Here is a 26,201-nt window from a genome sequence, read left to right on the forward strand (position 1 = left end):
ATTGAGCTCGTATTCCAGACAGCCGTATTAACCTGATCAGAACAATTTTGATGAGATTAGATATATTTAACCGCATTTTAATAAAGAGCGTTTTTGAAGGCAAGATTAAAATGGTACACGTCTAGTGGTTTCCATGAAATTACACACGGCATTGAAGGCATCCCTATGGCAGTATCCCAACCCTGAGGCTCCGAAGCTTAGTACAATTTCTTCAGCTAAGTTTAAGCCTATTTTTAACAGCGGAGTAATGAGCAGTCGTGATCTAATAATTGAGTATCTGCGGCATGACAAAAAGAAATGTGCATTATTTTCTAATTCTCCGCAGAATTGACATAGGGGCGATATCGTCTGACCAGCTCTGTGTAAGTATAGGTTTAATGGGGGGACACGGCATCGTCTAGATTGTCTAGATTGGCTCCAATGAGACTTCCGTGGGAAGTTTAGATGTTTGTATTCCGTCCACGTTGTTATTGTTTCCATCCTATCAGTGTAAATTACCAATTTTCTGTATCTGATTGCGGTGAAATATTCTACACTGGAAGAACCTGGATTATTGGGAGATGATGCGCGCGCTAAAGCATCGGCCATTTAATTTAATTTTAAGCCACAGTGACCTGGGACCCACACTAGTTTTAGGTGCTTCAGCTGAGACGGAACTAAAGATCGAAATGTCTTGAGGGCGCGAGAGCTATATGTGATGCTGTAAGAGCTGTGCATACGGAGAGCGAATCAGTTATTATGACCACCCTGATCTCGTCTGTCGGGAGTTTTCGCAGTGCCATGATGACGGCCGGGAGCTCAGCTTCGAAAACCGGAGTAAAATGGGGTAACCTCACAGCGAATGACCAGCCAAGCGACTGGGAGACAATTCCTACGCCTGCCCGTTCTTCGTTCACGGAAGCATAAGTGGCTATTATGTTTCGTGTTTGTGCATGTATCAGAAAATCCTCTAACCTGTTCTCTAAGAATTTGAGGGATTTAAATTTAGGTTTTGGAGGAAAAATCTCTTCGTAATCTATCATAAGACACTGATTTGAGCTATTGGTTACAATTATCTCTCTGATGTTGACATTTATAATTTCCAGTTTCTTTTGTACGAAGATTATGTGTGGTGTGTGAAAATGTGGCCAATGAGTGAGAAAGAAGGAATCTGGGTCACTGATAAAAACATATTCGGCTCTTCTTACCGGCAAGCTATAAAATTTTAAAAATGTCTGTACTGTTAAAACGCGGAATCGACAGAGCAATGAATACCGACGCGCTTCCTGATACATAACAGTAACTGCTGCAAACCTAGGGAGCCCCATACACAAGCGCAGAGCTTCCCGCTCCAAAATAATCAATGCTTAATTTTGTAAGCTGGTCCGCTCGAGAACAACACACATCCAAATTCTAATATTGGACGCATATACATCTTATATACCATTATCATTGTGTCCCTACGTACACCAAATTTGCGATTGCTCATTTTGCGCAATAAGCCCAAAGCCCGTTGCGCCTTAGCTGCAATGTACTCGATATGTGGTGTCCAGTTAAGTTTTTCATTGTATAAAACACCCAAATATTTTAGAGAGTCTACTTGCGGAATAGGTTCCTGTTTATATATAACAGAGAGTGAAATCGAACCTGCTATAGGAAACACCAGGAGAGCGCTCTTGTTTACATTTAATGCCATTGATATCGACCGAAGCCATATTTCCAACATATTCATGTAGATTTGTAATTTTTGCTGTAGAACATAAATATCACTGTCGGCTGCATGGCCGCGAGATCGAGCGGAGTCGCCGCCTCGCGGCTTCTGGCTGTGCGCCTAGTGTGGATTGCTCCATGCGTCGTCTGCTAGTCACGTTGTGTTTGCATGTGCGCGTACGCCATGCAGGTCCTCAAAGGGCGGTTTGTTCCGTTGCGTTAGTACAACTTTAACCGCTCGTACGTATGCCTAACACGATGTAAAGAAGCATTTGGCATTGATCGGCTGTATATGTACTGTAATGAGATCAGTGAGTGCACTTGTCGAGAGTGCTGTGTGTGGTCGTCGCACCCTCCGTTCACGAGAGTTATATCAGTGTCGGTGCCGCTCTGTGGTTCAAGCGCCTTGCAAAGTGCACTTGGCGTTGTCCTAAAGATGAGAAGTATTTAATCTCATGTGAACATAGCCTTTTAGCGGCTCGGTGGTAAAAAAAAAAAGGTTCTCATGCACTTGCGCGTTCTGGTTAGGTGTATAACTTCGGGACTGTCGTTTATAGGTTACGCGACGAGATTTAGTTGTGTACGGTCCTGGTCCCACTGCAGAGAAATATTTCTGTCAAGTCACGTCTGACACTTCGGTATGTAAATTGTCCCCCAAACAGAACAGAGAATGGAATGACGGAAATCGCAAAACTGAGTTGCCTTGCGCAAATATAACTTGTGGCGAAATTTATACAAAGACACCCGTGTACTTAGATTAAGATACGCGTTAAAAAGCCTTGATGGTCAAAATTAATCCAAACGGCGCACTTTACATTTATGTCGTAGTAATTTCACGCGAAGCCACATCTTTTTTTTTCTTTACATTATCTTGAGCGTTTGTGTTGCTTTGTTATAGATCGACGGAAGGCAGCGGACATGATTCGCATGAAAAAACGTACTTTGGTCCCGTGAAGTAACCGGGCCGTTGTTCCATTACTTTCGTGCAAGTAATCAATCGATGAAAGTTCCGTGCTGTACATTTACCTTTGTGTACTGTTACTGGAATAAAAACAAGCGTGTGCGTGTTAGTCTCCGTAGCGCTAAAGCGCTATCCGGCTTTCTTCAGTAAACCTACCAACTGTCCTACATTTCATGGAGAACTGAATAAGAAATGCGGATGAATATTTGAGCACGCAGTGCACATGGTGCTATTTGAGCTCACCGTGCAGGAATATGGGCTTTCTTTTTGTTAGGGGGTATCCAGATGAACAAGAAGTAAATACTTAATTCAGTCGCACTACAGTGTTCAATGTGTATGTGGAGCACAAGCTAAACATGTAAAAAAAAAACAAGAAAACGTCACCCATTGCGAAAACGCCGAATCTTGCCGAAGGCGAGCAACCCGTTCGTTGGTAGAATGCGCTTCTCTCACAAGTAATAGTAACGTTCGGCGCACTTCGTGAATTAATTCGGGAATGAACACATTATCAGAAAGCTGCAGTCAACGCATTTTGCTTGCCTGAAATCGGGTCATATCGCTCACAACGAAGTGCTGTTGTGTGCGTTTCTATACGCGCCGACAACCGCCTATCCACACTAGCGCGGCGACGGTGCTGCCACCTGTAGCCCGATCTCGCGGCGAATATCCTCTGCATACACATAGACATAGATATTCTGACAGGTTGGTATTGAACTCATTAGTATATTAAATAAAAGTGGAGATAGAACCGCTCCTTGGGGAACTCTGCGACTCTGTTTGTATTTAGATGAAGAGCACCCATCCTTGACACAATAAAATTCCCTTGATTTTAAAAATTCTCTTACCCACGCCGTCATATATTGTGGAAAATTTAAGATCTGTAGTCTGTTAAGTAAAATGGAATGTTCAACGCTGTCGCATGCTTTAGCAATGTCAAGTGTCACAAGTGCGGCGTATTGTCTTCTTTTTCTAGCAAGTTGTATACGGTTATCTAAGTCTGTATGTGCACACCAGATTGAACAATCGGATCTAAAGCCAATTTGCTGTGGTTTTAATATTGACTTATGTTCCATCCAAATAGTTATTCTGCCGTGCAGGACCCTCTCTATGAGTTTGACCATGTTTGAAGTCAATGATATTGGTCTAATATTTTCTATGTTGAAACCTGATCCCTGTTTCTTAGGTATCGGAATTATCTTCGCTAGTTTCCAATCATAAGGAATCCAGGCATAATTTAAAGAATAATTTATAACATTAGGAATTTCACTAGGTGATAACTTGAATAAAAATTGGATCATTTGCACTGTAATTCCATCGGGGCCGGGAGCTGAAAAGGGTAACTGCTCAATCACGTGGGATAGTTGAGAGCAAGGTGGGGTTATCGTCGGGCGCGTTCAATTGACCTATTTCATCTTCCTTCAGCTTGGCATTGAAATTGAGCGATTTTCAGCGGCTGAAACTTTGGCAGAAAACGACGGCGCCGCTCCGGGCAGCAGATGACGTCACACACGCCTTGGCAAAATGGTGGTCGCCGGCTGTGGGCAGGGTTTATAGCCGGCGACTTCTACGGCTCATTTTCTACTCAAACATTCTTTTACAGGCCAATTTTTAAATATGTAGAGGTATAATAGACTCTCTACTTTTATTTTTCGCTGAAAATCGCAAATTTTTGGGTGATCGTGTCATAGCCCCTTTAAGCGGGCAACCAGTCTCATCAAAATAGCCGTCACTAGGGTGCCTTGATGCCCGCGCGCTCTGCTGAGGGTGAGGACAGGCGCGTCGTCTGCTACGACGGCCGCCATTGCGAATACCGCCGCATCTCGGCAGCATGCGAAACGCGCTACACAAAGCGCTCGCGGTGCGCGGATACGTCCGGAAATAAGTGCACGCTAGTGAGCTTTCTCTTTTTCTTTTCTTTTTTGAAGCTTGGGCAGCTTTTATTGCTGTTGTTGCCTAATGTTTATCAAGGAAGCATGTAATTCATGTAAGCTGACGGCCTGTGCATGTGTTATGCGCTAGAGGTAGACGTAGACTCTATTATGTTGAAAACGAATCCTCTACCTTACGAAACGACAAAGTCTAAAGCCTTACTTAATTTTCTCGTAAGCTCTGCATTCCAAATACACAACTAATCGTTTAAAGTATTTGTATACATGTCAGCAGCAGCAGTATGTGTATCTGAGTACACACAATTTAGTGTTGCGAAGCTACCTAAGCGCGATTAAGGTGGTTCATTTTGCTAAGTTTGCAAACAATTTACTCGTTTATTGTAAATGGCATCATACATATTGTACACAGAATACAGGGCCGAGGGGCAGTATGGTGCAAATATCCTGCTAAAATGAAATTAAAGCTATTTATCATTATTATTGCTGACATTTCTTGCTCACAATATGTGGCCGCTACTGTATCGGCACTCGAGTTGCACCTTGAGTCCTTATCAAAACGATGGATACGTTGTTGAGTAGTATGCCGTAAAACTTGGAATGCGCGCAGTATTAGTGTGTTTTTCCTTCTTTTTGTATCTGCAGTTTTTTTTTCTGTATCTGCAGGTTTTCTCGCATGCCCAATTGCATGCACTTATTATTGAGTGTTTCCAATACTGTTTTACACTTTGTGTAGCAGATGCACGGCGTCTTTTATTTGTCTCCTTTATTAATAATGATATCTGTGGTTTTACTTGCTAGAACCATGATATGATTATGAGGCACGCCGTAGTGGAGGGCTCCATGAATTTCGACCATCTGGTGTTCTTTAACCTCGCACAGTACACGGGCCTCTAGCATTTCGCCTCCACCTAAATGCGACCGCTGCGGCCGGGATCGAACCCGTGACTTTCGGGTCAGCAGCCGAGCCAATACACGCGTCTTGCACTGACCAATTCCGGTCGCCGCCTCTTGGACCGGCTGCACATCAAATACGACTACCACATTGAGGAAAGGGTGAAAGTTCCAGAGCCCTGGAGACGCGCCCTCCGAGTCCGACCTCTTCCCCGCAACATGTCCAGAGAACACCACAGTGGTCGTCGCCAGGCGCGCGCGGAAGCGTTGCAGCGACACTTTGGTCACCAACAACACGTTTGTTACGTGGACGTTGCTGGCCCACACCACAGGGGGGGGGGGGGGGGTATACGGCCGCAGTCGTACACAACACAAGAACAGTAAACAGGCTCACTTTCAAAGCCTACAGCGCAACACACGCGGAGGAGATTGCTATCGCTCTGGCTCTCACCTACCCCTCGTCGAAACACATCATCACCGACTCGCGAGGGGCCTGTCGGAACTATGCGCTAGGGTGGGCTCCCCCGCTTGCTCAGCCCATACTGCAACTTAGCTGTCAATACCTGGATCCAACTCCGCGTAATCTGGTTTGGGCCCCCGTTCACCAGGGACTCCATGGAAACGAACAGGCCGATCAGGCCGCCCGCGCGCTCTCTTCCCGGGCTATCTCCCTGTCTTTGGAAGCCTACTCCCAATCAGACAATTTGGCCCTTTCATTCAAAGACATCACCGGTTACAAGGAGGAGCACCGGCGCTATCCGGACCCTTGTAAGGGACTGGATCGCGCTGACGAGCGCCTCCTTTTAAAACTTTTCACCAACACTGTTCTGCGCCCGGCGGTGCTAAAGCATTTCAATTCATCCTTTGATGGCGCGTGCCAGTTCTGTGGCGAGGTGGCTGACACCTTCTACATAGTCTGGGCGTGCCAATCAAACTCGTCTATCCCCCCCAATCCCAAATCCACGAGAGAGGACTGGGAGGCGGCCCTGCTCGGCTGTCAGGACCTCACGGCCCAAAAGGCCCTGGTTCAACGGACGCAGGCGGCATTGCTTGCCAATGGGGCCCTGGAATAGGGGCTTCACCTAGTACTGTGAGGGGAGGAGGCCAATACGGCCCCAACCCAATCGCCTCTCTGTAACCATTTAATGGCTAATAAATGTTTTGACCACCACCACCACCACTATACTACCGTGGCGGACGTATTTTTTAAAGGGACCGGCAACCAATTTTTATTGTGCCCATTTTCTTTAGCGCAATAGAAAGCTTACCGGCGAGAGTGTCTAATCACGGAAAGGTAACGTGGAAAACGCCGTGAAACATTCGTAATATGAATTTTTCAATATGCGGCGAATATGAAGTCTTAAACACAAGTGACAACCCATGCTGCAAACAGTGAGCGCGAGAGCGGTTCGTGTTCGAGCGCAGCGGTTTGCTGCGCATGCGTGCACACCTCGCGCATGCGCCGAGGCTGGACATTGTCCACTGGTTACCGCGAAGGCAGCGCCGCTTCTCACCGTGCACTTCTTTTACCTCGTAAGCAGCACAAAAAAGAACGGCGATAGATAATAATATACATACTCTAACTTTGAGGACCAATTATGGCACGCATGACAGCATCAGACTACGTACAGCAAAGTGACCGCCTTCATAATCCTGCTTCAAGGCTCTTCCGCTAGGCTGCGCCACATACCGGTTTTTGTTAAGGTCCCTATATTTTTAAATGTAGCGGATATTCCACAAATGCAGCTGCACTGCATTTGAGGAATATCAGCAACTTGAGTACCTTTCAAGATCTAGGAAATATCACATGCCCACTAGTGTCTCGCCCATTTTAATGTTTAACTGTTTTTAACGACGCGCATTTATCCAAAGCCGTCCCCCTTTTACTAAGCTCGCTGCTTCGTGCCCGGCAGATATAAAGGTACGTTGCAATGTTACCCAATGCAATTTCAAATAAATTTGGGGTATGTATACACGTACACCATACTACAACCAGAAAAGCTGAGTTAGGTGGCTTTTTGTAGAGATGCAAGAGAACAAAAGTGCACTTATTGAAAAACTGGGTTTTATTGCATGAACTCATAACAAACTTGTTCTTTGCAAATTTTGTTGTGAGAACTGATCCCCCCTCATTCGCTTGCAGGGTGGCTTTCGTTCCTTCTGCCTTGGAAAATTACCAAAGATGCTTGGTGCGGCATGTATGGTTTCAGCTTTTCCTCCCAGTGTTTGCGGTATAATTTATTCGAACTTCTCAAAAGCAGCCTTAATCGATCTCGCACACAGCAGCGCGGCAAAACACGGCAAGGTGTGGCAAAAAGCTAATCCCAAATGCTCATTTGCCTGTGAGCTTGTAGTGTTGAACCCACCCCGGTGAGAGAAACAACGGCAGCTTTATTGGGTTCCGAGCAATTTAATGTTAGAGATACGGGGTGTGACTGTGCATTGACTACTACGCACATATATACGGCATAAAGAACGTCGAAGCAGTAATATCGTTGCTAAGAAAATGCTCATGCATATGCACGAACAAAGCACGCCGGCCAGGCGAAAGGCTGCTTTAAGTTATAACCATTACAAAATCACTTAGTTCGCATAGCCGGGTGTTTTCTGTGGCCACAAATTTCTTGCGACTGATTTTGTTGGGCCTTCCTTCAGCATATATTTTTGTCACCGCGAGGAACGGAAAAAAAAAAGAAAAGCTTTTTTCTGTCCTCCGCGCGGGGAGACAATCTAAGGCATAGAGACCCGACATACTAGCACGTCACGCTCCAAACATTAAGTTCAAACGCGGAATTCCTGCGTCCACTCAACTTCAGGTACATAAACGCTTCTAGTTTGCAACAACAATGCGACAGAGGCGCGTGAAGTCTTGCTAAAATCGCCCAACTCCACGCTTGAAAACACAGTGATCCGTACCTATCGCCGGCACAGCGCTGCCGCCGCTGAACCCTTTGGGCGGGGCGCGAAGGCGGAAAGGTCACGTGTCGCCAACCGACCTATCGCAGGGCACGGCCGCTGGATCAAGACCTTTCGCTACATTTGAAAGATAGAGGGACTTTAGTGTTTGTTACTTTTCAACGCGATTTAAACATATAAATCCTACTCACAAGGCGAGAACGATGCTGGCATCTCTCACTGTATTTCACTGTCTTTTCATTTTTACCAGGACCTAATCACACGTTGTGACCTTAAGGCAAAAGCCTTGACAACGCACATGGTTCATTAATTAAATACGCGCGTACGGGCCGTATATTTGCGAGTGCTGGTATGATTTCCATCATCTAAAAACTTACGTGACAATCATTCAGGGTTCGTCCTGACGTTGCTGCGGCCCTGAAAAACAATAAATGAACATGTACGCCAGCTTTCTTTTGTCGTATGCCAATTTTCCATGCTTTCCCGTGATACGAATTCGGATGATACGAATATTTTTGGTGGCATCACCGAGGTTTCACTGTATAGCGCATTCAACTTTTTGTAAACGCTGATTATTTTTTAGCGTGTACCTTTGTTGAATACCCTCAGTTCTGTCAGACTATAAAAATCGCAAAAGCCGCTCGACCGGTTCAAAGAATGTATAGAACAATGCAATTGATCGAGCTGGGACCCCATGCTAGCTCGTTCTTAAGTTTTATTTTAAAGCATGGTTTAATTCTTATGTTAATAAAAATACAACCCTTATGTATAGAAACAAAATGGCCGCCATGACCTGATGTGTGTCCCCCCTTGTGATTTTTCTGGATTTACGCCACTGCTTGAATGCCTCATCAAACGCGAAATTTGACCGTCAGCGTCCCGCGTCTACGGCGTCAGCGTACCATGACGTCGGGGACGAGGGATGCAAAAAATCATCGTCACGTGATGACGTCATAATATGACGTTATCATCACTCCACAAATTTTGGCGTGACGTCACATGATGCCGTCATCATATGACATCGCAGCTTGGTCAAAATAAAGCCCCTTGATTTTGAAAGTAGCGACACTCTCCTCCGCGCACGCGTTTTCCTCATCAATTCTCCTCGAATTTTTCCCTCTCCTGACCGGCACGGTGCGCACGGCACGCTGAACCCTCCACTGGCTCGCCGCAGCCGCGTTAGATCACTGCGCGCGCTTGTTTATTCGGCCGCTTGAAGCATTAAATGAGAATCTGTCCCTTGAAAACCGTCGTGACTAGGGTGCCTTGATGCCCACGCACTTTGCTGAGAGTGAGGACAGGCGCGTCGTCTGCTACGACGGCCGCCATTGCGAATCCCGCCGCAGCTCGGCAGCATGCGAAACGCGCTACACAAAGCGCTTGCGGTGCGCGTATACGTCCGGAAATAAGTACACGCTAGTGAGCTTTCTCTTTTTCTTTCCTTTTTTGAAACTTGGGCAGCTTTTATTCCTGTTGTTGCCTAAATGTTTATTGAGGAAGCATGTAATTCATGTAAGCTGATGGCCTGAACATGTGTTATGTGCTGGAGGTAGACGTAGACTCTGTTATGTTGAAAATGAATCCTCTTCCTTACGCCGGAAACGACAAAGTCTTAAGCCGTACTTAATTTTCTCGTAAGCTCTGCATTCCGAATACACAAATAATCGTTTAAAGTATTTGTGTACATGTCAGCAGCAGCAGTATATGTATCTGAACACACACAATTTAGTGTTGCGAAGCTACCTAAGCGCGATTAAGGTGGCTCATTTTGGTAAGTTTGCAAATAATTTACTCGTTTATTATAAATGGCATCATACATATTGTACACAGAATAAAGGGCCGAGGGGAAGTATGGTGCGAATATCCTGCTAAAATGAAACGAAAGCTTCTTGATCATTATTGCTGACATTTCTTGCTCACTATCTGTAGCCGCTACTGTGTCGGCACTCGAGTTGCACCTTCAGTCCTTATCAAAACAATGAATACGTTGTTGAGTAGTATGCCGTAAAACTTTGCATGCGCGCAGTATCAGTGCGTTTTTCCTTCTTTTTGTATCTGCAGTTTCTTTTTCTGTGTCTGCAGGTTTTCTCGCATGCCCAATTGCATGCACTTATTATTGAGTGTTTCCAATACTGTTTTGCACCTTATGCGGCCGATGCACGGCGTCGTTTATTTGTCTCTTTTATTAATAATAATATCTGTGGTTTTACTTGCCAGAACCATGATATGATTATGAGGCACGCCATAGTGGAGGGCAGTATGAATTTTGACCCTCTGGTGTTCTTTAACCTGCACTGACATCGCACAGTACACGGGCCTCTAGCATTTCGCCTCCACCTAAATGCGGCCGCCGCGGCCGGGATCGTGCCCGTTACTTTTAGGTCAGCAGCCGAGCTCCGTCACCACTATACCACCGTGGCGGACGCATTTTTTAAGGCGAAAACCTTAAATGCCTCATCAAACGCGAAATTTGACCGTCGGTGTCCCGCGTCTACGGCGTCAGCGTACCACGACGTACGTTGGGGACGAGGGATGCAAAAGATCATCGTCACGTGATGACGTCACCATATGACGTCATCATGGCTTCAGAAATTTTGGCGTGACGTCATATGATGCCGTTATCACATGACATCGTAGCAATTGGTCAAAAGTTGGCAGATCACGGAGGCAGTGCAAAACCAGGTGAGGTGCTTCCGATCTTGGATGCAATGCAAAACCGCGCTTTGTGCGCAAGAAAACTCTTCGGTATGTAGGCCTACTACAAGAAGAACTAGACACACTCACGAACATTTGCTTGCGCCGATTTTCGCGCGAACAAACGCTCATAAGTACGGTTTTTTTTTCCTTGAACGGTGACCGAGTGGAATTCCCTTCCTATTCATGTATTTGAATGGAATGATTTCATGGCTGCCTTGACAAACCATTTTTCTTGTGAATGTTAGTGATGTCGAGCTGTGATTGCTGCTTCTTTTCACGCACTATGTACATTTCATATGGCATTGTTTACGCATGTTGTACTTTCTTTTTCTTTTGCTTGTTTGTTTTTTCTCTTTCTGTAATGCCCCTCCTGCTTGGGCCAAAGTGTTGGCCTGCAATATTTCTAAATAAAAAATCAAATAAAATAAAAAGAAGAAGATGGCTTTCGCTTTCGAGCCGTCTTAAGTGATCGCATAAGGGTGCCTGTGAGTTTTTATTTCATTAGCTGGTTTTCCATGACGTACACATTGTACAACTTGACTTTGTTTCTTGTATTTTTTTACTGACATATAGCGTGTCCACTGTACACAATGTTTCCCCGTCTTCTTATTTTCATGCGTCTTCTTTGTATAGACGCTTCGCGAGAACTGTTTGTATGCGCATTCCTGTATGAGCCTTCAGGGCTTACATTATTAATAAATATAAATTATGCTTGCTCAAAGAAATAAAATACTGAATGTGTGTGTGTGTGTGTGTGTGTGTGTGTGTGTGTGTGTGTGTGTGTGTGTGTGTGTGTGTGTGTGTGTGTGTGTGTGTGTGTGTGTGTGTGTGTGTGTGTGTGTGTGTGTGTGTGTGTGTGTGTGTGCGTGCGTGCGTGCGTGCGTGCGTGCGTGCGTGCGTGCGTGCGTGCGTGCGCGCGCGCGCGTTAATATCCAGTGTACAGGCCATTTATTTGTGCGCATTAATGCTGCATTTATGCATTTATTGCATTTATACATTATTACATTATTATACATTATTGCATAATGCATTTATTACGCAATTACACAAATCAAACGCAAATTGCAGAATAAAACACAACTGTCACTAGTCGATTCACAGTGATCGTAAATGATTAAAAAAATAGGAACTGCGTAATTATTTACGACAGGACGAAGATGTAACCTTGAAACACAGAAACAGGGAAGGATAAGAAACATTTAACTGCACACATACATACATGAGCATCGGACCAGCACAGAAGGCGTACTTGAAACACGGAAAGGAATATAAAAAACAAGAACCCTCCGTGGTTAGAGTTATGGTGCTTGACTGGTGACCCGAAGGTTGCGGGATCAAATCCCAGCCGCAGCGGCCCCATTTCGATGGAGGTGAAATGACAGAGGCCCGCGCACTTAGATTTAGGTGTACGTTAAAGAACAACAGATGGTCAAAATTTCGGGAGCCTTCCACTATATACGGCGCCTCTCATAATCATATCGGATTCTTGGGACGTAAATTCTCACAAATAATTATTATTAGGAAAAAAGAAGGATTTGACCTGCAGACAAACACGCATAATATATTCCATGATACATTTCAAATCACAAAAATAGCGAAAGGAAAAATCAAAGGCAGATACAGGACCAAGCAAGTGCAGTAAAGAATGTTTGCAAAGAAAAGTGCAGGATTCATGCACACGCGAACCAAAGCATTTTAAGCATGTAGCTGATATCAGTGTGTACATTTATTACGCACTGTTAACACCGGCAGAAGTTATCTTTGCATGTGCATTCGAAATACCGGCCGAAAACTTAAGCTGCAAGTGCATAATGTGTTCTTCGGATGCCACTTGTCACGTTTGCCTTTTACTGTCCAAAGAAACCTCGTATCTTCTAAAACGATACAGCTTCCAGCGTTCCTAGAACGATTGGTGCACTGCGGCACGCAACACCCGGCCATGGTGACGGTAGCGAGCGCGTAAAACTGGAGGGAAACGACCACCGACCTAACAACAGCACGCGCGCCACGCACAACTGACCTGGCGGGAGATTCAAAATGGCGGCCACGCTGCCGTCAAGGCCGAGGTAGAGTGTACTCTAGCCGAGGAGGCGGTACCTGCCCTTTCAAAAGCTGACACCACTCTAAGTCACAGAAACGCCCACTTTCTTCCTAGATCTCTTGTGCCCCTTTGGTCTCCAGCACGCCGTGTTGGGCTTTCTGAAATTGTTCTCTTGCGTCCGACGATACAGTGTATGCGCAGCCACGGCCGGTCTGAAGGCCGAAGGCGCGCGCTCGCTCCTTAGCGAGCGAGCGCCTCTAGACCGGCCGTGGCGCAGCCAAGTAACATTTTAGACTCACCAGCCTCCGGTTAGTGACGTCAGCACACCGAATGCGGACAGCCTTCCGGCCTTAGCGTCTAGACGGTGTTGCGCAAGTGATCGACGTGACGTATGAAGTCGAACACTACCTCCGTCGACTCGACCCCGCACTGACATCGTCCATATATATCATGTACCGGAAACATTCTCGCTACCGCCTTCGCTGGAGTGCACCGAATCGGTGCTTTCGACGCCGGAGGGTAATGTTATGTGCGACTGTAGATTGTATAGCACAACTGATCGACGGGACACAAGAAAGATACACACACAACAGAGCGCTAACTTCCAACAATGAATTTTATTCCCTTTTCACGGAATACAGAAACACGAGCGACAGAAGATAAACAACAAAAACAAACAAGTGAGAGTGGTATTTTCCCCACCCTACCGGAGAAATTGGTGAGCAGGTGTGGGTTGGTAACGATCTGGTGCCAAATAAAAACGAGGATGTGGACACGGGAAGAAATTTGTTGACTTGGCAATGCGCTTACGGTAGCGCTTACTGTCTCTAAAGCAACCTCATTTCCTTTTCCTTTGCTTTATAGACAGTACCATGTTTGACGTCTGCATCCCAGGTCAGTGCGCATGGACTGAAGATTGCCGTTGTGAGTGCTTCATGCCGCTTGAGTTACGTCGGCGAAAAGCTGGTGCGAGATACAAAATTTCAAGAAAATATTTCTCAAGTTAAAAAAATAATACCCTTTTGTAACTTCGTCAATGTTCAGCTAATACATAGGGCTTTCAAATGAAGTATCGTGCATATTTTTAGTCCGACCACCAAGGCACGTTTTTTGACGCTGAATACAGAGCATCGCTAAAAAAAAGTGAAATTCGTAATTTTTTTTCAGACGATCTGCTACACCTTCAGCGACTAAATTATTTTTCTTTTGTAGTATGTCGAACAGGCCACCAGCACATAAGTCATTTCTACCCTTTGAGTTTGCCTTGTCCCTGTAAAAAAATATCAAACTTTGCAACTTTATTCAAATTTGCTCGTGCGAAAAGCCCTCGAAGAATCGATATACATAAATAAGCCATTATTTTCACAGTTACATCACTTCATTAGCTTGCCGGAAATACCATTTTATCGAGTGCATCCCATAAACGTCCTTTGAAAAAAATTGTTGTTTGATGCCGTTTAGCTCAGTCGGCGCAAAACTACACACTCTCACAAATAGGCGGGAATATTTTTGGTAACAGAAATAAACGAGCAGAACGAGTTTCGAACTTCAAGAAAAACGTGGAAATTTTTTCAGCCATATTTGTGTTGGTCGGAAAAACGCTGGATGATTTGGCATGGAATGACCCATATATATATATATATATATATATATATATATATATATATATATATATATATATATATATATATATATATATATATATATATATATTGTAGTGTGCACGTACTTCACAGGAGTACGGCCACTAGCGTGGGTTCGGACTTAGCGAGCCACAGGGCCGCGTTTGCCGTCGCCTCGCGTGAACTAGCGCGCCACTGCACACGTACGTTCGAGCGCAAAGGCGCCGAGCGCAACGCGGCAACTACACAGTACTGCTCTCGAGATCCGCAACAGTTTATTGCCTGCGGCAACACCACAAAACGCCGTAGAACGCCCGCTCCCAAAGGCGGCGGGAGAAGCAAACAGGCTTCACCACGCCACGGGCGAAAATACAACACAAATGGTGCCGCTAGCACGTCTCCGCGGGCAACGGGCTCACGGCGACACGCCGCTGAGAGAAAACGGGTCTCTCGCGACTATGCTGCGTACTCTTACGATCTGTGACCACAGGGCCCGATCGCTCGAGTGAGGGCAAACTCCGCTCGCGTTGGCTTCGATAAGTACGGTTTCGGCGTAGTACGACCACGCGCGAATGCACCGCACCGCTCTTCAGCCTAGCGTTCGGAAAAGGACAACGTAAGGTAAGCGCTCGCCGCTGGCGCAAGGCACCGTTAGCGAGTTCCGTCCGAGCGAGCCCAAAAAAGGAGCCGACGGACGGGAGAGGAAATGCGTGCTTACCCTACGAGGTCCAGAAGAGAGGGTCTCCCCCTCGCTGCGCGAAACCAGCGAAACGTCTCGCGGGACACGAAACTAGAGTGCCTCGATGCGCTCGTTCGCCTCCGCTTCGAGGCGCGCGCATCGAGGCACTCTACACGAAACCCGAGCGCAGCGCCCCCCGTCGAGGTCCGGCGCCGGGAGAGAGGAGGTTAACGTCACTCCCCGCTCGCCCAGCGCCGTAAGACGGCGGAGGAGAGGAACGGCATGATCGGACGTGGGGATGGCAGAAATAGGCGAAAACCAGCGCAATGGCGACGGGCAAGCCTCAATCCCCACAATATATATATATATATATATATATATATATATATATATATATATATATATATATATATATATATATATAGAGAGAGAGAGAGAGAGAGAGAGTGAGGTGTGTGTGTGTGTGTGTGTGTGTGTGTGTGCGCGCGTAAGCGCTCGAGTCGCAATTCGCCAACAGTTCAAAAGCATATGCTCAACCGTGGCTAACTATAACACAAGTTCACAAGTAAACAAAAGCTAGCGTGCGAGCCAAGGAGTCGAGCAGTCTGCAAGAGTGCTTGCGAGTCTTCTTACGGCGGATGGGATATGCAGAGCAGTTTTAGATGCGAAGGCACCTCTTGCTCGGGAGTATGTCCCGCGGCCTGGTATTCCGCACTCACACTACGCATGCGCAACTCTCCTCCTTCCCTCTCTCCAACAGCTGCGCGTTACTCTCTCCATTTCTCTACCAGCACCTGCTTGCGCTTCTCCTGCGTTTTCGCTTCTGTTCTCGCGGCGCATGCGCTATTCTCCTCCTCTAGTCTCCTCTCCTTCAAGTGGTAGAGCGCTGCGCGCGTTCAAGCGCTTGCTTCGGTTACAGTGTACTAGAATGGGGCAGTGGGCTCACTGCCGTATCCCTGCGCCGCGCCGCCATGGCCCTCTCCGCGTCGACAGCCTGGGCGCCCGCCAGGGGCGCTGCCGCCAGTTTCTCCTGAAAACTTCTCTTGCGGGGTGCGAAGCGCGTCCCCTGGTCGGGGTTACGCTGGTTACGATGTAGTTCCGGGGGGATCAACAAACGCGGAGTTGAAGGCGGTAAGAGGGCCACCACAATGACACATAAAAGAGACCACAAAAAAAAAATGGAGGGAGGAGGAGGTCGAGCATTTTATTCTTCTTTTAAGCTGATTCCCCTGCAGCGCATGTTCACGCCATCCCTAGCAAAAATTCTAATAGAAAAACTAATAGCCTACTAGGTTATGGACACTAATACATGTATTAGACTAATACAGTATATAAGACTAATAGCCTGTACAAGTCTTATTGGACAACACTAATAGGACAAGACCAATAGCCTGTATTAGGCTCATAGGCATAAACTAATAGCCTGTATTAGGCTCATAGGCATAAACTAATAGCCTGTATTAGGCTTATAGGCATGAACTAATAGCCAGTATTAGGCTCATAGGCATAAACTAATAGCCTGTATTAGGATCATAGGCATAACCTAATAGTCCGTATTAGGCTTATAGGCATATACTAATAGCCTGTATTAGGCTTATAGGCATAAGCTAATAGCCTGTATTAGGCTAATACGCATAAACTAATAGCCTCTATTAGATCAATAGGTGCCTGCACAGGCAGCGAGCAGGCTTTGCTCGTAGCATGCGGCAGCGGCATGCATGTCACTGCATATGACACAAAGGCAGTTGTCAAACACAAACACACTTTATTTAAATCGTCAAGTGAGGTGAGCCCTCTACAGTTAACCTTCCTCATTTGGCTGCTGAGGTGGTGGTGTTAGCTGCTGAGTTGGTGGCGTCGGTACCTTCATGATGTCCGCAATTTTTACCGCGAGGTCAACCTCCTTAAATGGATACTTCTGGACGAGGAGTGGCTGAAGAAATCTAGAACGAAACACATAAGTAAATCACTTTTTTAAGCTCACAAACACAGAACACAGGCACTGTGTTCCTTCTGTCCGTCCACGTCAAGTGCGCGCTGTTTTTGCCTTGTTATGTTCAACGAACTAGCTCGAGATGCGTTATTCCAGAAAACATGAAACAAATACGACACTAAATCGGAAACTAATATTCAAATAGCTGCAGTAACAGGCAACCATCTGTCGCAATAAAAAGTACAGAGGCAGAGCTTCATCCATTAACAACATGGCTGACACATGCTACAATTTCTCATTTGCTGACATCAGATCAGACAACAGCAAAAAATTTAACACCAGTGGAATTTTATTCTGCTTCTTTCCCCCAGCTTAAATTAAAGAAGATGAGACTGCGCAGCTGTCAATGTTTAATTTTAGCAGCAGCAACAGTGCCCTATAAAGGGCACTGTTGCTGCTCAGCTTCAGGTTTCAGAGGGCGTGCTATGTCAGCTTTCAGGTTTGGGAACTTGACATATAATTGAGGATGCCGAGGATCATGCATAGTAAAATATGGAGAAAAAAAAATTAGATTAAAGGTAAACGAAATAAAGCAGCAGATATTTGAAAATGCACTAACAAATAACTATGAGTGTTTTCATCATTTCTAACAAAATGTGACATGCTACTGCATGCTGTGCAGGTCACATAATAGAAGAACAGATAAACAACTTACATTACTGGGCACGGTAAAAGGCAACAGAGTAATTATCAAAGGAGAAATCGAAAGTGCATGCAAAGTGGATGAGCTCAATGAAGTGCCCAACATGATAATTGTATCACAAACCTGCTTTGAAGATCTTGCGCAGCCTCACAACTTCTTGCCGAAGACAATCTCCTCCCTTTCATGCTTCAGGAGGAAACAAAAGGTCCAGCTGTTTTTTCCTAAACTGTGCCTCGGTATCCTTCACACGAGATTTTGGCACTTGTTTTTCTCTTTTGTGCTGGTACAGGCAGAAGCAAAAAAATAATAATTTGGTGAAAACTAGAAACCACAGAAATGTATGTATGCATGCACAGATATGGTACGTTGCACTTCTCTACTGGTTGAACAGCTGACAGCAACTCAAGCTGGCCTCGGCTACAGCCTTAAACTTTGCAAGAACTACGGTGCCAACTCAGTGCAATTCTTCTGTTGGCTATGTATGCCAGCGCCAACAAATTTGGCCGCATATAGAGATGTTGCATGTGTAGTTATTGATTATCTGAAATGCAGTAGATACCTTCGGTCTGGCTGGCTACTTGTCTCTACACTGACTGTACCTGCATGCAAACTGGTGCATGTGCGTCAGTAAACAGACTCACTTGCAGATGGTCATGAAATAGCTAAAGTAGGGAAACCATTCATGCTTTCAAGTAGGCAAAATAAACAAACAAAGGAATGACAAAAACAGGATTTAATTTTTGATGATCCTGTAATGATATGCGAGCTCCTCCCGATTTTCTACTCAGCGGACTTAGGACTACACAGTACAGTTGCTTCGGGCTATGCAGCAGCTTTGCTGTAAGCCTTCACTCATTTCACGGGAACGAGGACACTGAGAACACTGTTAAAGAATGTTCGGCGGCCCATAGATCGGTACACGTGAGGCACAAGTCATCCGACCATGCAGGCCATCAGCAAATCGGCGTCGCCAAAAAGCGCTGTCCAGCCTTAAGTAATTGAGTAGTGCTAAACAAACATTTGCAAGATTCACCTTTCTGCAGGATTCCCCACTCGCTTCGGTGTCGCCTTCTAAACTGCTGTCCATAGGCATTTGGGGGCAGGAAAATCTCTTGCTCGAGCTTTCCGCGGAAGCATCAGCCTCCTCTTTGGTTACTGAAAACAGGTACACGCGATGTGCATATATCGATTGTCCCTGAAATTGCACCATCAAACAATGAACGACAAAAGCATACTCACCAAACAACTTCATAATCTGGGCTCTGAAATATCCGCTGTTTTCGTCATCCCAGCGTACACTGTACCATTGTTTGTTGTCGAAGTCTTTGATACTATACGGAGAGAATATCTTAATTCTTTCTTCGTGCAGACAACCTTCACGCCGTCGTCCTTGAAGCGCACATAAGCGTACATTGTGCAGGTTTTACACGTGGTGATATAACTGCGCTGTCAAACTTCGCTTGCCGTAGACCGCAGAGAAAGAAACGTTGGGCCCAGCGACGGAAGGCCCAGCGGCGAAACACACGTGTTAAAGCTGATGGCGGTGACGATGCTGATGGGGTGGGAAGTGAGTTTGCGCCTAGAAATCCTAATTTAGTTTGCACCATTTGGACATTTCTAAAATCCTCACAAATCCCATTACGGAGGAAAAATTCACTGAATCTGCGCGGGAATAAAAGTAATCACAAAAGTATGAGCTCTTTGCGCAAGTTTATGCTTTTGGCATGACACCAGCGGTAAGTACGTTTCATTCACACTCCAAACCAAATACGCGTTTGCGTGCCTGTGTAATTTGTTGTTCAATTTTTCCGATGTTAAAATTTTTTTCTCGCTTTTTTTTTTGCTTTCTTATACTGTATGAGTAGTTAATAAAATACACCGTCTATATGGGACAGTAGGATCGCCATCGCCATAGAGGGAAAAAGCAAGAAAACAAACAAGCAAACATTGTTGTTCTTTTAGTCGCGGTCTCAGTCAAATTGAATCAGTCGAGTCCTGACTTGGTTTTTCATTTTTCGGATATGGTGCAGTGATAAAAGGCACTTAGGCGCTATCCGTCATGATGGCGGCACGTCTGAAACTGCAGAGCGGAGGAAACGTTATTTGGAACCGGAGGCGGCTTATTTATTATCACGTACTACATCTTCGAGGTACCAGGATAACCGCCAGTGCACCAAGCCACCTTCGCACAAGTAGTCGCCTCTTGTCAACTGTGCTGCCGCAAGTGCAAATACCGGCGTGAGTGACTCGCCCCGTGAAGCTTCTGACAACGATGCAAGCGACCAAAGTGGAAGTGCAAGTGATCGTGCAGAAAGCTGCGGCGTCGCTAGCAATCTGTCTGACAGTGAATCTAGTGGTTCCGCTGAAGATTGCAGCGATACATATAGGTGCGAAGGTGATGCTGGTGAATTTTGTCTCATCTTCTCTGGCGAACGCCTTCCCAACTCGGACATGACTGTTATGGCGTACACTGTGTCAGTAGCACTGAACTGGACAGGAATGGAGAAGCTTGTGGGAATAATTAACCTTTTCCTGGGCAAGCCCGTCCTTCCTACTTCGAGTTGGATGCTAAGGAAAGCGTGCAGGCAGTGGATGGATGACCTTGTCAAGCGTCACTATTTTTGTCAAGCATGCGAAGCTGTGATATCGAATCCTCGTCAGAAGGTTTTTTCATGCCCACATTGTACCACCGAAATCTCTGGTCAAAATTTGTTGTTACATTGGACCTCAAGAAACAAATTGAAGTCATGCTTTTTGACAAAGCAGTGTCATAGGGCTTAATGGACACGTTGAAGAGAAGGCAACCTGAAACTCATGATGGCATTGTGAAAGAAATCAGTGATGGTCGCATTTACAAGGAACAAGGATCAAAACCTTAAGTCTGGCCAATATGGGCAACAAGGCTATTATGAAAATTGTGCAGATCACAATAGCTCTGTGATGTTAATTCCAAAATGTGAGGCACATATTAATAGATGCCGTACTCTTTTCTTTCGTGAAACATATACTTTATGCACAGCGCGAGAAAATCTTCTTCAGAATAAGAATGATGCATGCCTGACATGCGCCACCATAAACATGCTAGTAACCCAGAGGTCATCCTTATGTCACAAATTTTGTGGTTTAACATTTACTTGATGCCCTAGCTTGTTTAAGAGAATAACCATATTTCTATTAGCCTAATATAGGTGCAGGACAAAAGCCCGTACGATCTACCTATTAGGCTAATATCAATTTCAACAAGTCATATATAACATACCAATACAAACTAATAAGGCTAATAGATGAACCAATTGAGTCATCAATTTTGCAGTTGAACACTTACATACAAATATCCAGCTTGTTAAACAAAATACCCATATTTCTATTAGCCGAATAGGTGCCAGACCAAAACTTATACGAGACCTATTAGACTAATACAAGTCTTATACAGCTCACTAATACAAACTAATAGGGCTAATAGGAGAATGTATTAGACTAATACATCCATCTATTAGGCTAATAAAAATTTTTATAAGACCAATACATCTAATAGAAAAACTTATTAGACTAATACAAGCTTCTATTAGAATTTTTGCTAGGGATTCATTCGTTTGAAGGACCTTTGTCGATCGGAACCACGCGTGCCGCTTTGCTGCACTTACGTATGCTTGTTTTTCTGAAGGATCGGCATTTGTGTCTGTCCGCAAACTGCAACTGTCTCAAAGACGGTCCGCCGCTGCATCTGGACGGGAGGGACGCGTTACAGCCTCCGGCGGTCGTGCACATAGGGCATGCAGCGTACGTGCAGAGAAATTGCTGGGGCAGCGTTTGACAACAAAAACAGCTGGACCCAACGAAGCTAGGAGTGACCGCGTAGTCAAGTGCGGTAACAATAAAAGCAAAAAAAAACAAAAAAAAAACAGGAGGGTGGTGACAGCAAAAGCATACTCGTGTACAGAAAAAGGAGATGTAGAGGGGAGAAGTAGCTGAAGCAGGAGACCCGTAGGGATTGGGCTCCTTTTGGGATGCTCCAGTGCCTGTTAGATCAACGTCGTCGTCGGCTGTTTATTGGTCGTGACCATTTCTGCATTGTTAATCATGGCAAGCATTTGCGCATACATATAGGCAGGGGTTCGTGTAAATAAAATCAGATCAGACGTCTGTCGGGCCAGGAGGAGGAGCAAATCTGCCTGCTCATTGCCGGGTGTGCGGCTGTTCTCCTGATCTGAAAGGCACGCAAATTATTGGTAAGGGAACCACGCAATTAATACGAACGGGAAGTGATTGAAGCGCAAATCTGGAAACATATGGTTCGAACAAATGCATTACTGTATCTGTCACTATCAAAGATAGAGATTGCTTATTTTTAAAAAAATGTGGTTACTGATGTCATTCTCTCTTATTGTGAATCACACGTGTTTTATGTACGACGCATGCGCGCTTGGCTTATCAGGGAACGTTATGTGGTTTCATTAAACCTGTTGCTAGTTCCAGCGAGTGTCTTCTCTTCTTGTGTAAGCGTCCGTAAGCTGGTTTTTTCGTTTCTTCAAGTATGTATACCAACAGGCCCAGCAACAGATTCTCCTATTACAAGACCAGCTCATATATGCGAATAAAAAAAAAGGAAAAAAAGAAGTGAGGCTTGTTGTGGGGCTCGAAAGACAAGAGTGAAGTCGCTATGATCGTTACAGTGGCAAAAGGGCATTGAAAATCGTATCGATCAGCAGGACAAAAAAAAAAAAAAGACTTCAACCCCCCAACTACACGCCCTATCTGTTACTGCAGCGGCTACGTGGAGGAGCATTCATCTATGCAATGGCCGCTTAAAACATTGCCCACCCTTCGTAAATCAGTCACAGCGACAGTAATTTATTTCACAACTCACAGAAAAGTTGCATCAGAGAAAAAGCTCCGTGTGTTGCCCACCGTAATTTTGACTTTTCTTGCGCGAAAAACATATCGCGCGCTAGCCGCGCCCAGCAATCCGCCGGAAAGTTTCAGGATGGATGGATGGATGCTATGAGCGTCCCCTTTAAAACGGGGCGGTGACATGTCTGCCACCAGGCTCGAAGAAAAAAAAAAAAGCTTCCTTGTTTCATGTTGGCCTAATACCTTATCTACATTGATTAAATCTATGTTATTATACCAAAAAATATAAATTCACGGTCCATCTCTCTGCCTCTTAAGGCAGAATGACCTTATTTTTCCGCCATTATTTATTTTTGTTCTTTATCTCTACTTTTCTGCCACCAATACTCTAACCGTCTCTTACTTATTTCTATCGCGGACGTGTTCAGCTTTCCATTGTTGTCCCTAAAACCCAAGGCTTCATGTAGACTCGTGCCCACACGTATACCTGGGTGAATATCGCCACATTCAATCAGTACATGTTCCATCGTTTCCTTAGTTCCCCCGCAGCATGTACATTGTTCTTCTTCGTTACTAAATCTCGCTTTATAACTACGCGTTCTAAGGCAGCCCGACCTTGCTTCAAACAGTAAAGCGCTTCCCCTTGAATTATCATAAAACCTTTCCCTCCTTATTTCGTTTTTTCCTTTTCGGTAGTTACTCAGAGCCGGCTTCTTTTCCATCGCTGTCATCCAATAAGTCCTCTCCGCCTCTCTGACCTTCCGCTTAATGCTCCTTGTTGCCATATCGCCCGCACTGCCAGCCGTATATTTACTGGTGAGCCTCCTAGTTCTTTTTCTCCACTGCGTGTCCACGCTTTTTCTATACAAATACCTGAAAACCTTCTCTGCCCATCTACTCTCCTTCATTTTCCTCAGCCTCTCCTCGAATCTCATTTTGCTCTGCGCTTCCCTCACTTCAAAGCCTGTCCATCCCATATCACCCTTTACCGCCTCATTTGTCGTCTTCCCGTGAGCGCCCAACGCGAGGCGGCCCACCGTCCTTTGATTTACATCCATTCCTGATTGCACCTCTGACTTCATGCACACCACTGAGTTCCCAAATGTAAGCCCCGGAACCATCACACCCTTCCACAGCCCTCGAAGCACCTCGTACCTATTGTATCCCCATAAAGCTCTGTGCTTCATAATTGCAGCATTCCTCTTTCCCTTTGCTACCGATGCTTTCTCTTGTACCTCCATATATCTATCCCCCTCATTTACCCATACTCCGAGGTACTTGTACTCGCTTACCCTCGGTATTTTTTGGCCCTGTATTAATACCGTATGGTCTCCGTGATCATTGAATACCATCAATCCACATTTTGTTGCACTAAATCCTAGTCCTAGAGCCTCACACTCCCTTCCGCATATATCTGCCAGTCGCTGTATATCATCTTGACTGTCCGCAAATAAGACAATATCATCAGCATAAAATAGACCTGGAAGCTTCTGCTCAACCATCGCTCCGACCTGTTTGTGTGACAAATTAAATCCAATGTTGCTACCTTCTAGCGCTTTTTCCATCCTCGCCATGTACAGCATGAATAACAGCGGGGACAAAGGGCATCCCTGTCTCAGCCCCTTGCTAATTTCAACGCTGTCCTTGCTACTTATTCCTTCCCATTCTATACAAACTGTATTTCCTCGGTATATTTCCCTCAAAAGCTGTACACAGTCGTCACCTATGCCCACTTCCTTCAATATATCCCACAAAATTTCCTGATTAACGTTGTCATACGCCCCGGTGATATCTAGATAAGCTACGTATAAGGGCCTGTTTTCTATTTTAGATATTTCTATACACTGGGTAAGAACAAACAGATTATCGTCTAACCGCCTGTCGATTCGAAATCCATTCTGAAGTTCTCCCAAAATATCATTTTGTTCTACCCACGCTTCTATTTTTAATTTTACTGCCTGCATCGCCAACCTGTATAGACCGTTTTCACGGAGAGGAGGAGCGTAGCCTCGAACCGGTGCGTTTTCACCACTTTCTCTCTCTCCACCGCGTATCCGACCGTCTGGCCACTGCCGCTGGTGTGTGCGGATTCCCGCGCTTTGCATTGCGAGGCGCATGAGAGGTCAGTGTGTTTCCATTTTTCGACGAGCTAAAGCAGTTATGCTGCCGAAAATCGGAATGTCAGACGACAACCGGTCGACACGCTACCACTGCGCTGTGTTTGATTGCGACAACAACCATCGGATGCGTAAAAGACTGGCAGCCGAGGCATGCGAAGTGCACCAAGCTTTTAAATGACTTCGCTTCTTTTAGGTCGCACGCCTTCTCCAACAAAATATTATATGTGGTGTCGGCACTTATGGCCATTTCTTCAAGTCATCACTCCAGCTTGTGATTCTGCATGGGTGCTGGTACACTTTATCATCTGCACCAAAGAGAACCGATGCCAAAGCTGACGATTAATACACAAAATGTTTTACGAAGAGTTGTTTTTTCATAAGATCGACATCTCTGATTTCTATGCTGCAGCACGTGACTTACAATGCCTGAGGCTAGAAAGTGTTCCATCTTAGTGCATGCAATTACGAGATTATCGAATTAGCACTTTCCAATCGATGACAGAAAGGCCCGCATGACATGTGTTCTTTGGCGCAGGTACGCGTGTCTAACGTTTCGTCGACAGCACATTATTTCTCGGCTGGTCAATTTTGTGACGTACACTCTTAAAAAAAGGTTGTAGTACTTACTAACTTCGGTTTACTAACTACTTGTCACATATGTTACTACCCTGTTAGTAAGTACGGTTAGTAACGGGGAGGTTAGTAACCGTTACTACCCTCGCCATTACGAACGCACTTAGTAGCGGTTACTACCCTTCTCGTTGCTAACTAATAAAATAGGTAGTAACGGTTACTACCAAAAAAAGTTAGTAACCGTGACCCTTTCGCCTCGTAAGTATCTTGTTCTTATAACGGTCAAATTCGCGAGCATCAACATTGCGATATATCATTAGGTAATTATGCACAGTATGTCGTGAATCAGAACAGCACACATACACAACGAGAAGGCTACGCGACACGTATAATTAAAAAGTGTTTCCAGGAGTATATATAGCCCTACCTCTGGGGTACGCAGCTGGTGCCAGTGGGCAGCTAGGCTTTAGGATAAATAGTTTAAGTTATGCGCCTCTATTTATATAGCGTACAATTTTATTAGGTGCGCGAGGTAATATAGCGTAGAACTTTTAATCAAGCATATTAAAAAAGTCAATATGTTATATGTCTATTTTGCGTAATATCGTCTCAACATGACCTAATATACAAGACCCA

General features: G+C 45.2%; 1 protein-coding gene across 5 annotated transcripts in view; it reads right to left on the reverse strand.

Annotated features, from left to right (window-relative positions):
- Window positions 1-26,201, reverse strand: part of LOC119384033 (uncharacterized) — an 88,509-nt gene that overhangs the window by 61,060 nt on the left and 1,248 nt on the right. For 2 of the 5 annotated variants that reach the window (XR_007415226.1, XR_005181833.2), the window contains exons 2-5: window positions 19,261-22,228; window positions 19,055-19,176; window positions 18,145-18,301; window positions 16,967-17,328 (exon numbers count right to left, since the gene is read on the reverse strand). The exons of 2 other annotated variants lie outside the window; for them this stretch is intronic. The gene's annotated coding sequence lies outside the window, so the exon portion shown is untranslated. Of the gene's footprint in view, window positions 1-16,966; window positions 17,329-18,144; window positions 18,302-19,054; window positions 19,177-19,260; window positions 22,229-24,753; window positions 25,298-26,201 lie in introns of those variants that run through there. One more of the 5 variants, XR_007415227.1, reaches the window with a different exon arrangement.

This window comes from Rhipicephalus sanguineus, chromosome 2, assembly GCF_013339695.2.
Source record: "Rhipicephalus sanguineus isolate Rsan-2018 chromosome 2, BIME_Rsan_1.4, whole genome shotgun sequence".
In the NCBI taxonomy this organism is placed as follows: Eukaryota; Metazoa; Arthropoda; class Arachnida; order Ixodida; family Ixodidae; genus Rhipicephalus; species Rhipicephalus sanguineus.